The 15364-nt window shown below is 40.6% G+C and overlaps 1 protein-coding gene and 1 long non-coding RNA gene across 3 annotated transcripts in view; one reads left to right on the forward strand and one right to left on the reverse strand.

Moving 5' to 3' along the window:
* The window catches only part of RBPMS (RNA binding protein, mRNA processing factor), a 123631-nt gene that overhangs the window by 30850 nt on the left and 77417 nt on the right, over positions 1-15364 (forward strand). The gene's annotated exons all lie outside the window — the stretch shown is intronic.
* LOC140099875 (uncharacterized) lies at positions 2802-14309 on the reverse strand. The gene is made up of 3 exons (XR_011850088.1): positions 14224-14309; positions 6812-6942; positions 2802-2883 (listed from the first exon to the last, which is right to left on the reverse strand). It is a non-coding gene; the product is annotated as an uncharacterized lncRNA (long non-coding RNA).

Consider the following 15364-nt stretch of genomic DNA (forward strand, 5'->3'; position numbering starts at 1 on the left):
TTTTCACACCGTGATTTTGGGAACCACTCCAGTCTCCTCAGGTGGGATGGTGAACATGGTTCAGTTAGGACTCTGACTGGGGCAGTCAAGAATGGTTACAGAGTTGTTCTAAAGGCACTGATTTGTTATTTTAGTGTGTGCTGTGTGTTTAGGGACATTGTCTTGTTGGAAGGTGAACCTTCTGCACAGTAGAAAGCCAGAGGTCCAGAGCACTCTAGAAGACGTTTTCATCCGAGATACCCTATAGTTGGCCACATTTATCTTTTCTTCAATTGCAACCAGTTGCAACTTATTGCTGCTGCTGAAAAACACCCCCATAGCAGGATGTTATCTCCACAACATGTTTCACTGTTGGAATAGAGTTTGGCAGGTTTTCTCCACACACACCGCTTAGAATTAAAACTCAAAAGTTAAATCTTCATCACATTAGACCAGAGAATCTTATTTCTCATAGTCTGGGAGTCCTTCATGTATTTTTCCCACACTGTATGCAGGAATTCATATGTCTTGCACTGAAGAGAGGCTTCCGACGGCACACTCTGCCATAAAGCTGGTGGAGGGCTGGAGTGATAGTTGTATCTCTGGAGCTCATCTACAGTGATCTTTGGGTTCTTCTTTACTTCTCTCACCAAGGCTTTTCTCCAAACATTGGCTGTATGGCCAGGTCAAGGAATAGTTGTGGTCACCCCAAATTTATATTTTCCATACCCACTGTATCTGAGGAGACACTTGACCCTTATGTGTATTGAAAAACCAAACGATTTCGACTAGCATAAAAGGGCGACTTAACAGTACCATCTGAATATTAAAGTTACAAGCACCAATATGGGGCGTAAGCAGTGTAAATTCTTAGGGAGGCATCAACTCTAAATATGGCCCTACAAATGCCCTAATGCCAATAAATTTGCCAAGTAGAATGAACATGGGTGCATGTATCCAAATTAGAAGTTGACAGAATTTTAATGATCTATTACAGTGGTGTAGTCACAGTGCGGCTGCATATGTGAGCATGCATATGAATTGTCGGCGAACATTTATCTGCAGAAAAACCAAATATTTCTCCTTCATATAAGTATATGATTTGCAGTATATTACAAATAAAATAAACTAATACTGGAAACATCTAATCTTGTATTAATCTCAGTTGCATGTTCACATTTCTTTATTTCTCCAGCTGATTTGTTGCTTACAGGTTCTTTTCTGTACTTTTTGTTTACTTTAATTTCAGACTTAACAGTATCCAGATCATATCTGTAGGACAGCACTGAGTCTGTTTTTTGTGTCTTGGCTATTCTTCTCAGGAAATTGCATATCTGTCTCCTAATTTTTTTTTTTGCATTCTGCTGCAATAAATTTAGTTGTGTGCTAAAATGTTTTAGATTGTCTCCAATTCTGTATCTCCATTTTACACCGCATCAACCTTCCCTTTTCCAGAATGACTTCATGAACTGTTTTTTTTTCCTGTCTACATTTCAATATATACTAAGCTGATGGTGTGGAAATGGCAAACAGATGACTGAACATAGAACTTTAACTTTAGTAAAGTATAGGCTGCTGGAATTAAGCCCATGAAGACCTTTATCTAGAAGTATATAAAACTCTCCTTCTGTTTTGTCATGGTTATTGCTCTTATCATTTGTCTACCAATAAATCTTTTGGAGGTACATGAATACATTAGGTTTAGGTTAGGATAAGGATTTGGAATTCCTGTAGCACAGTTAAAGCCACACTATACAGTATATTTAATATGGCTGTATATACTATACGGTTTATGCGATATATACTGTAAGGATACCTCATGCAGAGGAAGGGGGGGGTGATACTGAGGGAACAGAGGGGAAGCACAAGACAGTGAAACAAAGTGTGAAGCCAGAGCACAGAGAGGCTCTGGTATCTCCCCCAGAGCCCTTCTAGGTAATAAACATAAGTACTAGTAAGTTCACAATTTTAACTTACATCAGTCTAAAGTTTATTTATACTTATGAACAACATACTAGTCAAACTTGTAATAAAGTCCAGCTGGAACATCACTTGAATCAGTTATTAAGCCTGCATTTTGACAGACTTCAGGAGTAGGACAGTTTGTTTTCTCCATATCAGACCACTGTTTATTGATTTTAGAGTTTATTTTGGTTACAATATCTACCTACTTGTGTCAGCAAATTGTTAGACATTTTGTTTGTTGGGGTACACGGGTACACCATCCATGAGGAGAGTTGCGCTTCTTGCCTGTGGCAGCAACACCTGCAGCAAGATGGAGGGCAGCATCAGGGGCACAGTCACCTGCTATAAAGCAGGAACTGAATCCTAAAAATAGCATCTCTTTACACCTTATTTGAGGATACATGTGAGACACTACATGGAGAACCCACTTACTTAAAAAAAAATCCTGCTAAATTACTACTGGATGGGGCAGAGGGGGTTGCCATTCAGTAGCTCAAATCAAATATCAGAGACTTTAGATTCACCCCTGGGGTACAGAAGCAGAGATCCCCACTGGTTACAAACAAAGGGAAAGAAGCACTCACTGAAGAACAGTCCAGTTCCCCCACTTCCATTCATCCGCTTTCAATGGCAGCTGAAAACCAGCACCATGGATATGGCTGAGCGATACAACTCTTTTCAGTTATGCATAGACCTCACACCAATATCATACTTTATTGGTAATATACGGTACATATATAGATGTTATGTTACCATAAAAAGGCATAAACCACCCCTTACTGTGTTCTAAACTGATTCCTTGTTTATTGAGTTACCTCTTGGACATGGAAAAGGTCAGACTTATTAACCACAAGAAGTTTATCCAGAATCGTTGTTTGCCCTGTCTTGAGATCACTGTGTTCTTCTTCAAACATCTGCTACGTCTTCAATCTTTGGTTTCTGTAGTTTAAAAGGGAAACTTGGAACTGAGGTTGAAGCAAAACATTGCAGAAGTTTAGATAAAAATTAACTCTAGATAATAAGCATTAATTCCATAATAAGTTGCTAGGTCATTAAACGTCTTAGTAGGATTAAAAGAACACTGTGTACTTCTGTGTCTGGAGATCACATATCTATCATATTTTCAAGTGTTATTGGCAATTGTAATAGAATTTGGCTCTGTGCACATACATGTATTAGATGTGAATGACCTACCGGTATATATTTTTATGTGGATCCTGCTGCTGATTCTCAAGATTTCTGCTTTTACATTGTGAGAATCCATAGCAGATCATGTCAGTTTCTGAGTTCTGAAACTACAGTGTGCACAGTCATTTTAGACATCTACCTGTTAAAAGTGTGAACAAGTTATCCGCAGAAAAAGGTAGAGCAGTCAGGGCTTTTTTTACAGTCATCCAGCTTTCTGCCATAATCTATTTCCAAGGATTGTGTCGGGGATAGTACCTGGATAGTTCTGATTCTACATATGCTAAACATATTAGACATCGTGAATGAGATCACTCAGCACACAGTGGGGGACATTTATTATTGCCTTTCAAACGGAAAAATGGAGGAAATGGGGGATATTTATCATAAGTTGGCGCTCGTGCGCCAGCGTATGATAGCCCCGCCGCTGCAAATTCGCAGCCCGATACATCAAGAGGCTTCTTCCTCTTGATGTATCGGGCTGCCAGCAGCACAGCGTTTATCCTACGCCAGGCAGGGCCTGACGTAGAAAAAAACGCAGCCGGCGACTTTTCATGTATGAAAAGTCGTGGGCAGCAGCGAGTGCGCAGACGCGGGGGCAGTAACGCCCTGCGCCGGCCCACTCCCGTCCGGCCGCGCCCTCTGCTTGGCCGCCCGCCCCCCCTCCTTGAAGGTGGCGGATTGGGGAAAATAATCGCAAAAGCTAGCAAGAGGGTGCGCAGAGGTCCTGAAAATATCCCCCAATATGTTTTTCCATTGATGCGCCTTATTTTGAAGAGGTAAGGCCACAATATTGGTGCTTTTCCGACACTCACAACTTGCTCTTTTTTGGATGCAAAATTGTGGCACCCCTTGTGTATCTGACACTTTTCTGGCTCTTCTATTTTTCTGAATCATTTTGTGGCACTGTTTTTGGTGCACAATTAGAGCAGGTAAAAGCAGGATAGGGAGTTCTATTTCTATTTATTAATAAATGTACCCCAGTCTTTGTATCTTACAATGAATGTCAATGGCAAATATATGTAACTAAAAATATGCTAAATTTTCAAATAGAAAAGAGAAAATTGTTTCCTTTATATTCTGCCATTAACTACACTCACCGGCCACTTTATTAGGTACACCATGCTAGTAACGGGTTGGACCCCCTTTTGCCTTCAGAACTGCCTCAATTCTTCGTGGCATAGATTCAACAAGGTGCTGGAAGCATTCCTCAGAGATTTTGGTCCATATTGACATGATGGCATCACACAGTTGCCGCAGATTTGTCGGCTGCACATCCATGATGCGAATCTCCCGTTCCACCACATCCCAAAGATGCTCTATTGGATTGAGATCTGGTGACTGTGGAGGCCATTTGAGTACAGTGAACTCATTGTCATGTTCAAGAAACCAGTCTGAGATGATTCCAGCTTTATGACATGGCGCATTATCCTGCTGAAAGTAGCCATCAGATGTTGGGTACATTGTGGTCATAAAGGGATGGACATGGTCAGCAACAATACTCAGGTAGTCTGTGGCGTTGCAACGATGCTCAATTGGTACCAAGGGGCCCAAAGAGTGCCAAGAAAATATTCCCCACACCATGACACCACCACCACCAGCCTGAACCGTTGATACGAGGCAGGATGGATCCATGCTTTCATGTTGTTGACGCCAAATTCTGACCCTACCATCCAAATGTCGCAGCAGAAATCGAGACTCATCAGACCAGGCAACGTTTTTCCAATCTTCTACTGTCCAATTTCGACGAGCTTGTGCAAATTGTAGCCTCAGTTTCTTGTATTTAGCTGAAAGGAGAGGCACCCGGTGTGGTCTTCTGCTGCTGTAGCCCATCTGCCTCAAAGTTCGACGTACTGTGCGTTCAGAGATGCTCTTCTGCCTAACTTGGTTGTAACGGGTGGCGATTTGAGTCACTGTTGCCTTTCTATCAGCTCGAACCAGTCTGCCCATTCTCCTCTGACCTCTGGCATCAACAAGGAATTTCCGCCCACAGAACTGCCGCTCACTGGATATTTTTTCATTTCAGACCATTCTCTGTAAACCCTAGAGATGGTTGTGCGTGAAAATCCCAGTAGATCAGCAGTTTCTGAAATACTCAGACCAGCCCTTCTGGCACCAACAACCATGCCACGTTCAAAGGCACTCAAATCACCTTTCTTCCCCATACTGATGCTCGGTTTGAACTGCAGGAGATTGTCTTGACCATGTCTACATGCCTAAATGCACTGAGTTGCTGCTATGTGATTGGCTGATTAGAAATTAAGTGTTAACGCGCAGTTGGACAGGTGTACCTAATAAAGTGGCCGGTGAGTGTACATGCCGCACATCTTTGCAATTTCAACTAAAGTTTTCTTAGGACAGGAGCCCTTTACACTCACTCAAAATTACCAAACAGGATCCTGGATTTTCTAAAGTAGACTACCCATTTCGTAGCTCATGATATACACATATTTTTCATACATGACTAAGAAACCTGCTTATTGCTATCTCAACAGTCCATTTCAATCTTTAATATATTAACCACTAGATTCATTCTACAAATTTTAATTTCCCAGTAAAGGAACAAGGTACATTATGAGATTGTGCATGGAACAGCATGAAAGAAGACCTTGTTCTCTGTGCTTCAGCGAGGCCAATCTTCTTACATGTTCATCAAGGCAGAGGGCTTCTTATTTGTCCTCAATATATAATGTCCCACAAATAATTACAGGCACAGAAGTGTAGCATTCATGAAGAACATGAACTAAGTAATTTACAGTATACTATGAAGAAGTGCAGGTCCATACAGTCAAATAGTACATCACAGGGCTATTCCATCATGGGTGTCTAGGAAAGGTATCTTTAGGCTCTCATCCAGTGGTCAACATTTCTTTATTGCAGTCATGTGCAGTCATTTTTCAGGGAATGTGCAGTCATTTTGGCTCTTTTGAACTTTTTCCTGATCTGGTTTAATTTCCTGTGAATTTTTATCTTTTCGTTCTTGACATAATTATGGGGACTGCCATCTTGCTTGAGCTCTAGTCCAGTATTTACAGCAGCCTCATTGCCATAGGTATCAATGCTCTGGAGTGGCATGGTTTTAGTTTATGAAGGGAATCTAGACCTCCTCTGTGATAGGAGGTGTAATGGTGGTATTTTTAATATAGGTTTTAGCTTCTATTGTAATTCCATCTGGTTTTGATGGAAATGAAATGACAGCTGTACAGAATCAGGCTATATTGACACTAACGTGTGCCTGCCGTACTGTAGCACGGCGGGTACACGTCGACACCGGGGAGAGGAGGAGGAGGTGAGCGGCGCTCTACATAGAGAAACATGGGGCATGGTGCCATATTCCAGGGAAAGATGGGACATGTCCGTGTGGTTTCTCCAGTATGGTGCCGTGCACCCATTGCCGGTAGTGTGAATGTAGCCTTACCCTGCAGAATTACCAAGTGTCAGTCTAGGGTGCGAATTGCAGGACATAGTACTTTTTATTAACTATAGACATATAAATATTGAAAAAAATAATCACAAATTCTTGAAAAATATGTTCAACACATAAACATGGTTAAAAACAGCAATTTTCTTTTGACATCTTCAATTTAATACAGCTAATACATTTAGCACATCTCAATATATCTTAGCACTGGAGTGCACTGTGATCTTGGAGGAACATGGTTTTAATTTCATCATAAAATACCTTTTTCTTATTTCAGTGCCAAACACTTGAAACGTTACCAAAGGCACTCCGACCTGGCGTGGATGTCTGTTCCTTCTTGATGATAATAACACTAGTCTGTAATTGCAATATATTTTTCACATTTTGGTGCCCTGCAAACAATTAAAATTCTTTTAGATGCAACAATTGAAGTAAGGCTGCTCTCACACTGTGGTTGTGTCAATTTAATGGATGTGCCGGGTGAGGTCTTTGTACCTACAACATATAACTTATATACTACACAGCTTGTCTCCGTTTTGCTTCCATTTTGTCTCTGCATCCGCAAAAAGGTTTAACATTGGTTTGAAAACATAACAACTGGTTTCTCATCCACTCAGTGAGAAAAAAACCTAACTTTTATTTATTTATTTTTTGTGCACCCGTAGACTTCTATGGGCTTCCATGATCCGCATCCATTAAAAAAAATACAACAGGTTTCATAATTTTTCTACGGACAACGCATATGTAAAATAGCAAGCCAATGTGAAAACATTAACCCACATTTATTAAAGCGTTTGGGACGGTTTTCTGTCTGACTTGCACATGTATTTGTAAAGTGTAAAGTGTAGCTTTGGGCCGTGGCTGCTCTGTGTCCAACAAAACAGAAGAAATGTGCACATAAATGGGGAGTGTTAGTGCTTAGTCGGAGTTTGCGCCACATTTATTACTGTCATACGCCCAATTCTGTCTGCGCCACAATTCTGCTGCATGAGCAAAGTGCACCAGAGCAGTGCAGGGGAAGCCCGTTAATGAAGACCCTGCGCCAGTTTTGATGTATCTGGTGTATTCTGCACACTCCACAGGCAAAAGGAACATAGTGAAGTTTGCACTAATCTTATAAAGGATGTTTCTATAAGTTACTATACAGTAATGAAAACAGGGCAATGCAAAGTCACGCAGGGCCTGGCGTAGAAATAAGCGCAGCCGGCAACTTTTCACATGTGAAAAGTCGCTGGCGGCAGCTAATGCTCCAGTTCAGGGACAGTAACGCCCCATGCTATCCCACTGGCGTGAAGGTGGCGGATTCGGGCAATTAGTCACTAGCATTTGCGATTATTTCAGGGCCTCTGTGCCACGGCATGTCCTGATAAATATGCCCCATTGTATACTTAGTGCACTTACACGTACACACAGTGAAATGAGATTTCAAAATCAGTACAGTGATATTATTGATGATAATGCAATAATTGGGTAATCGGAATTCAATAATCATAAAAAAATGTTATAAATATCATTGTTTGAGGTATCTGTCACACACAATGGCCCAGATTCACTAAAGCCCCTGTGCCAGTTTTCTGTTGGACTTTTTATGGGCAAACTGCTTGCCAATGTATTTAAGAAGTGTTGCGCCACATATGTGTCGCACGTGGCTCTTTGTGTCATTGCTGCACTATACCCCACACATTACACATTTCTGCACTGATAGGGCCGTTCCGCTGCACAGTTAGGACCGTGCGTCACATTTATCATGCAGTGTCCAAAAGAAGTGTGTTGCCTGCCCTATATTAACCCCTTAGTGACCAAGCTCAATTGCACCTTGATGACCAAGGCCTATTTTTAGAAATTTGTATGTGTCACTTTATCAAACCTTTATCATTAATATGTTCACTTAGCCCTAAAATTTACCCAGTCAAGCTGAATAAAAGTAGAAAATGCATCCACGAATATATTGTGCAGTTTTTTCTGAGGACAACCCACATGTGGATGTAACCTGCTTTGCTGTCTGTGCACATGGGTGCAGAAGGGATCCATCAAATTTTTGCACGACAGACATTTGCAGAACCCCTGAGGGAACGTTCACATGTGGTGTTTCAGTTGCAATCCAAAGGCTCCACCTGTTGAGGTAATATTGCATTTGGTTAACGCATTGGAAACGTAATGTAACCTAAATATGTGATCACCGGTGAAGCCTTTGGATTTAATTTCAAAACACAACCAAAATCCCATGTGTGAATGAGGCCTCAGGTACCACAAACACATTATCCCAGAGAATGAATCCATTTTGTAAATTTTTTATCATGTGGTTTTATCATGTGGCATTTTAACCCCTTGACATTTATAGGCTTTTTTCTTTTTATTTCCTGTTTCTTTCAATTTAAAAAATTCTGAATTAGTGCAGAATTTAGGTTAGGCTGTAAATTGGTGCACTCTATCTGAGCAGTGCAGGGAGCACCAGATTCATGAAGAAATTGTACCACGATTCATGAATCTGCACACTTCAAGGGCAAACTGCACCTAGTGCATTGTACTGTTTTTGATAAATGTGGACCATAATGCGTTGTTTTCCCTGCTGTTCTTTCACACTTCTAAGGTACTAGCACAGTATATACAGCTGTATCTTCATATGTCACTATGAACCAGTGAAGAAGATTGTCATTTACCGTATATACTCGTGTATAAGCCGAGTTTTTCGGAACAAAAAATGTGCTGAAAATCCTCAACTCGGCTTATACACGAGTCAACACATGAGCCCAGTACTAAAAAAAAAAACGTATATACTCACCCTCCGGTGGCCCGGATGTGCAGCGCTACTCCCCCGATGTCAGCGCAGCTCCTCTTCTGTCTTCCGCGCCGGTCTTCTTTCTTCTGTATCAGCCTGCAGGGCGTGGCCCTGTTTCTTCCATGCAGGGCGCGGCCCTGTTTCTTCCAGGCCGGCGCATAGTACAATGTCAGCAACGGCCGCGTCATAGTATGCTTCTGCCATCTGGGAAGAAACATGAGGCCACCGGAGGGTGAGTATGTATATATGTGTATATATATGTGTGTGTGTGTGTGTATATATATATATATATATATATATATATATATATATATATATATATATATATATTATATATATATATATTATATATATATATATATTATATATATTAGTGCTGGGCTGGCTGTATACTATGCGGGGCAGGCTGGGCTGGCTGTATACTACAGGGGGCAGGTCAGCTGGCTGTGTACTATAGGGAGCTGGCTATATACTACTGGGGGCAGGTAGGGCTGGCTGTATACTACTGGGGGCGTGCTGGGCTGGCTGTATACTACTGGGTGCAGGCTGGGCTGGCTGTATACTACAGGGGGCAGGCTGGGCTGGCTGTATACTACTGGGGGCAGGCTGAGCTGGCTGTATACTACTGGGGGCAGGCTGGGCTTACTGTATACTACAGGGGGCAGGCTGGGCTGGCTGTATACTACTGGGGACAGGCTCAGCTGGCTGTATACTACTGGGGGCAGATTACACAATCTCCTTATTAGAGGAGAATTTGCAGCTCACCTCACTGTCTTAAATAATCACCATGGTTTTTGCTGCAATTCACTCAAGAGAGACCTGAATTCACTTTAATTTTTTGTAACCCTGAATTCACTTTGTTGCGTGCAGCTCCTGTTCTATAAGTAGACACTAAACACCTTAGTTTACAAGACTCAAGAAAATCTTTTGTTAAATAAATGGAACCATCTGTTTTACATTTTCTTCCAACATGCAAAACTTTCTTAAAAAACTAGTAGAATTTTTACTGGTTCAGGAAAGTGTTTCGTAACATACTTACAGTTGTTTGTAACGTCAGTGTTACATTGGTAGGAGTAGTAAGAGATTACATTCACTGTCTTTATCTTACAGTCTTAATTTACTACTTAAAGAGGTTTCTGTTGCATTTTCATCTCCATCGGATGGTTTATTAATACAAGTTTGGCACAGGTGCAGGCACGTCTGTCTATTAACTGATAGCATTTATACCACCAATGCTACAACACAGCATCAATGCAGTAAGTCTGCAGAGCAATACACAGTCTTCAAAGCTGTCATATTTCAGCTCTATCCGGATAAAGGGTCATTTAGAATAATTTGTTGCAAATCCTTTGGGTATTGAGGTTCATGGATATGTAACTAGGATATACATACATATATACATATATATACATATGTAGCTCTAAAGAAAATCTACCATCAAAATCAAGCATGGGATACCAAGGGCGCTTACTCATAGATCCAGGCACCTTGACAGCAGTAATTTTCTTATATGTATTAACCAATGCTCTATCTTTTAAAATCAACTTTCAAAGTTATGATAATCAGCCTGAAGGACTGGTGCATGTTTCCATGCTTCTCAGTTCGGTAGCTTCACAGTCTGTTACAATGAGTAGAGCAGGTCTCACATTTTCTGCTGTTGCTAAATTACACAGACAAAGGGAGGAGAGAGAGAGCAGGGGAGAGTGAGATATGTTCTCTTCATTGTAGCAGCCCCAATGGCTATAAGTCTCAACATGACTACAAGGCTGTCTTAATTGGTAAAGTCACCATAAGGAGAACTTTTCCTGATCATTATAGCAGCCTGTGACACTGCCGCACTGAGGGGCTCTGCTAATGCCTTCAGCACTCTTAAGGCTCATTAGCATAATTTTTAAAGTTGCCATGAATAACAAATATAAGTAGATTACCATAGTCATAATCACTAAAAAATGTTTTAAATAACTGTGCTGCCTGATGTGGCTGGATATTTTATGGCAGAGTGGTAGCCATAGGGGGTGCAGATGTAGCAGTCATATGTAGTCCCTCGTGCTTGAGGGGACTTAATGTGGTAAAGTGAAGAGTAAAATAATGGATACCACAATAAACCCCTAATACAAATTTTAATAGCCAACACTTGTAGTTGACAAATGCAGAGTATTGGAAAAACAAAGTGTTTCCTCATTCCTGAAGCACAGTAAGAACCAGTAACTGTGGTTAATATAAGGCATATTAAAAAATCAAGGGATTTGTTTTGTAGAAACTTGAGATGGCACAATTGGCAAATGCTCTTTTACTCACATGTAACTCTAGGTCTAGACACACATGGAATGCATCCAGGATTCAATTTGGAGTTTAGTACTTTTTTATGAACTCCCCAGATGATTAGTGTAACAGTGGGGGTTCTACCACAAACAGTCAGAAATTCAGCACTCGTGCGTGACCGTAATTGAAATTTAGTCCATTCAACTAGAATTTGTATCCGTTATTTCTACAGATTGTTACTATAAGGCCTCTTATATGAAATCATATTACTGTCAATTTACACTAATCAATAATACAGTAACTATTCAAATTTCATCCTGGTTTTCTGTTGATTTCTGATCAAAGGTTTTTATTTTGTCACATGTTTGAGTCAATAAAAATATGCTCCATTGGATTCAGTGTTAGTGCCTTTTTCCCCATGGCATCCAGAACCTGGGGCACATAACTTGCCATCTCAACTGGCTAAACCCTTTATCAGACGCAATGGGAGAGGCATTATATCTGTCCTCTTTAAAGCACAATATGGTGGTTTATGCATTCCCTACAAGGACCAGCGTGCAGAAATCTTGACAAAAGAGAAAACATTAATGTTCATTTCATGTTAGTGATTTTATAAGCAATTCATTGAAAATATGTTATTATTAGAAATGTTTTTCCTATGGCTAAAAAATATATGTGGTAGTAATATATTTCTCTTAGGGTGGTTTCACATGGGCGTATTTTTCACTGAACCCATTTTGGTTAATGGACACATACAAATTAGTTTTCTGTTCCTGGCTTCACTGATTTTTCACTGATGTCAGTGAGAAATCACTGGTGTGGAAAAAAACGCCAATGTGAAACCACCCTTACAGCTACAGGGGAATTTGTTTAAGGTTTTAGACAGTTTTAAAACAGCCAAAGGCAAAAGGGACATGATTTATTTTTAGGTTTTCTGTCTTAAACTAAACTCACTCATAGGAGATTGAAATTTGAGCAAGACACTCTTTAATTGTCCCAGATTTATCATTCAGTGTTACCCAGAATTCTCAGCAGAGAATGCATAATCTTTAAGACTCTACATGCCCACAAAAGTGATCTACAAAGACGCTCTCCTTATGGAAAGATATTCCTTTACCATGTCTATGGCCTATCAACTAGTGAAACCGGTTCCCTACACTGCACTATTGCGGAACAAGGATTATCAAACAGCAGTGAGACTTAAAGGAAACCTACCACTTCTGAAGGTAGGTATGAGATGTAAACACCGGGCACCAGCTCATGGTGAGTTGGTGCCGGAGCTTACCTTAGCTAGTGTTTTAAACCGCTATATCGCGGTTTAAACACATTTTGATTTACAGCCCCGAGGTAGCTTCGGCGCTGCACGCGGCCGTGCGCGCGTGACGCCTCTGGCACTTCCTATGGAGGCGCGCGCGCGCACGGAGGCGCGTGGCGCCGAAGCTACCTCGGGGCTGTAAATCAAAATGTGTTTAGACCACGATACAGCGGTTTAAAACACTAGCTAAGGTAAGCTCCGGCACCAGCTCACCCTGAGCTGGTGCCCGGTGTTTACATCTCATACCTACCTTCAGAAGTGGAAGGTTTCCTTTAATGGTTTGGCTATTATGTTGGGCTTCTTGTAAGTCATGTATTGATCTATTGGGAGAAAAATAACAATGGGTCACATTTATTAAAGTGTTTGCAGCAGTTTTCTGTCTAACTTTACACTGAAAAGAACGTGGAAACTGCTTATACATGTATTTATAAAGTGTCTGCACCAGTTTTCTGTCTGACTTTACAATTAAAAGAACATGCAAACTGCTCGCACATGTATTTATAAAGTGTCTCCACCAGTTTTGTGTCGCGGCTGCAGTTTGTCCAACAAGACAGAAAAATGTCCACCTAAAGGGCAGTGTTAGTGTTTAGTCGGACTTTGTGCAACATTTATTACTGACCTGCACCAGAATTCTGTCTGCACCACATTTATACAGCATGAACAAACTGTATAAAAACAAAAAAGGGTGCACACTCCAGAGCAGTGCAGGGCGCGCCGGATTTATGAAGACTGTGCAACAGTTTTGATCAATCTGGCACACTCCACAGGCAAACTGCACATGTGGCCCAATTAGTAGAAAATGCCACTATCACTCCTGCTACAAATAGATACACTTAAATAAGTCCTTAGAACATTGAGGGCAATGATTCACAATTTCAAGTGTGCCCTGTAAAGAACTCCCAGCAGAACATGAATGGCCTTTAAGCATCTATACACCTGCAAAGGCAATCTCCTTAAAGGGGTTTGTCCATGAAAGAAAGTTCTCAAATCTTAATCCCTTAGTGATCTTAACAATTTTACTCAGTTATTTTGCTGCTTTCACTCCTATCCCTGCATCAGCTCAGTGTAAGATTCTGATCTGTGGTCTAAATGAGCAGTCACTTGCTGCAGAGAAGAAAAATATGTACCGTATATACTTGAGTATAAGCCGGCCCAAGTATAAGCCGAGGCCCCTAATTTTACCACAAAAACCTGCTAAAACCTATATTTTTTTACTCGAGTATAAGCCGAGTTTGGGTTTTCAGCACATTTTTTGTGCTGAAAAAATAGGCTTATACTCGAGTATATATGGTATTTTCCTTTTTGATAGATACTTACATTTATTAGAAATTATGCAGAGAGGTTTTTCTATTCTGAATGTAATTAAGAATTTTGTGTTCATAAGAATACCCCTTTAGGAGAGATCTTCCCTTTCCTGTAAATGTGGTACAGTCCAGGCCTGTCCATATGACTTTCACATAGAAATCTGCTTCTTTGTCACACTGTGTTTCTGATAATGATGTTATATCAGGAAAAATACTATCCAAATAGAACTTCTACCAACATTATCTATAACTGCAAGTTTGATACTTATTTTATCATAGTGCCTTTCAAATTCTATAATCTTAGGTTTCATTGTGTTACTTTATTATTGTAAGCTGTAGCTACCATGGCAACAGATGGCGGTGACAACAAAGGTGTTTACTGTAAAGTGGTTATTGTTGATAGGAGAGTGATTGTGCCTTATAGATGTAGAAAACAATGGCAAGGAAACCAGATTTTCTTCACTTTAATTATGATTAGGAAAACATGGTATGGTATAAAGTTCTCATGTACAGTTGTGCAAGAGTTAAATTTCCGGTGTTCACACAGCTTTAGAGCTCTTCCTGGAAATGCTGCCAGCTTATTAAAATCTGCTGACAGAAGCTAATTACAATATAGGGGGCATACCATAATCACCGGCTCAATCAGTTCAATGACCTAGCCCAACTAAAACATGATTAAAATAAACCTGAAAGCTTTGCTTTATTATGCAATATCCAGGGCAACCAGACAAAAATATGAATTGTTTCCACATTGTGTTCCTCCAAGATGACCAAATATGCTTAGTTTTCATGCTGTAATTATGAAATTTACATATATGTTTGTACGGTTGGGTTCCTCATGTGATAAAAATATAACACATTTAAATTATATTTTAAACGGCCGTACATGGGATCAGTAACAAAATAAAAACGTACATACTGCTCCCTATCGACCCTGCATTGCACTGGTTGAGTGTTTCCAACACAACAGGAAACAGAAGGACTGGCAGCTAAAGCCATCACAGAGATGGGTCACAGCTAGAGATAAGCAGTCCCGAAATTCAAGTTTGGGTTTGACGTTGAGATTTGGCCTCTTGACCCGGACATATTGTTGGAATGGCATCTGAACAGCCAATCCGGCAAATAAACGCCTGCAGCAACTAGCCATATATTTG

The sequence above is a fragment of the Engystomops pustulosus genome, chromosome 1 (genome assembly GCF_040894005.1).
Source record: "Engystomops pustulosus chromosome 1, aEngPut4.maternal, whole genome shotgun sequence".
NCBI lineage: Eukaryota > Metazoa > Chordata > Amphibia > Anura > Leptodactylidae > Engystomops > Engystomops pustulosus.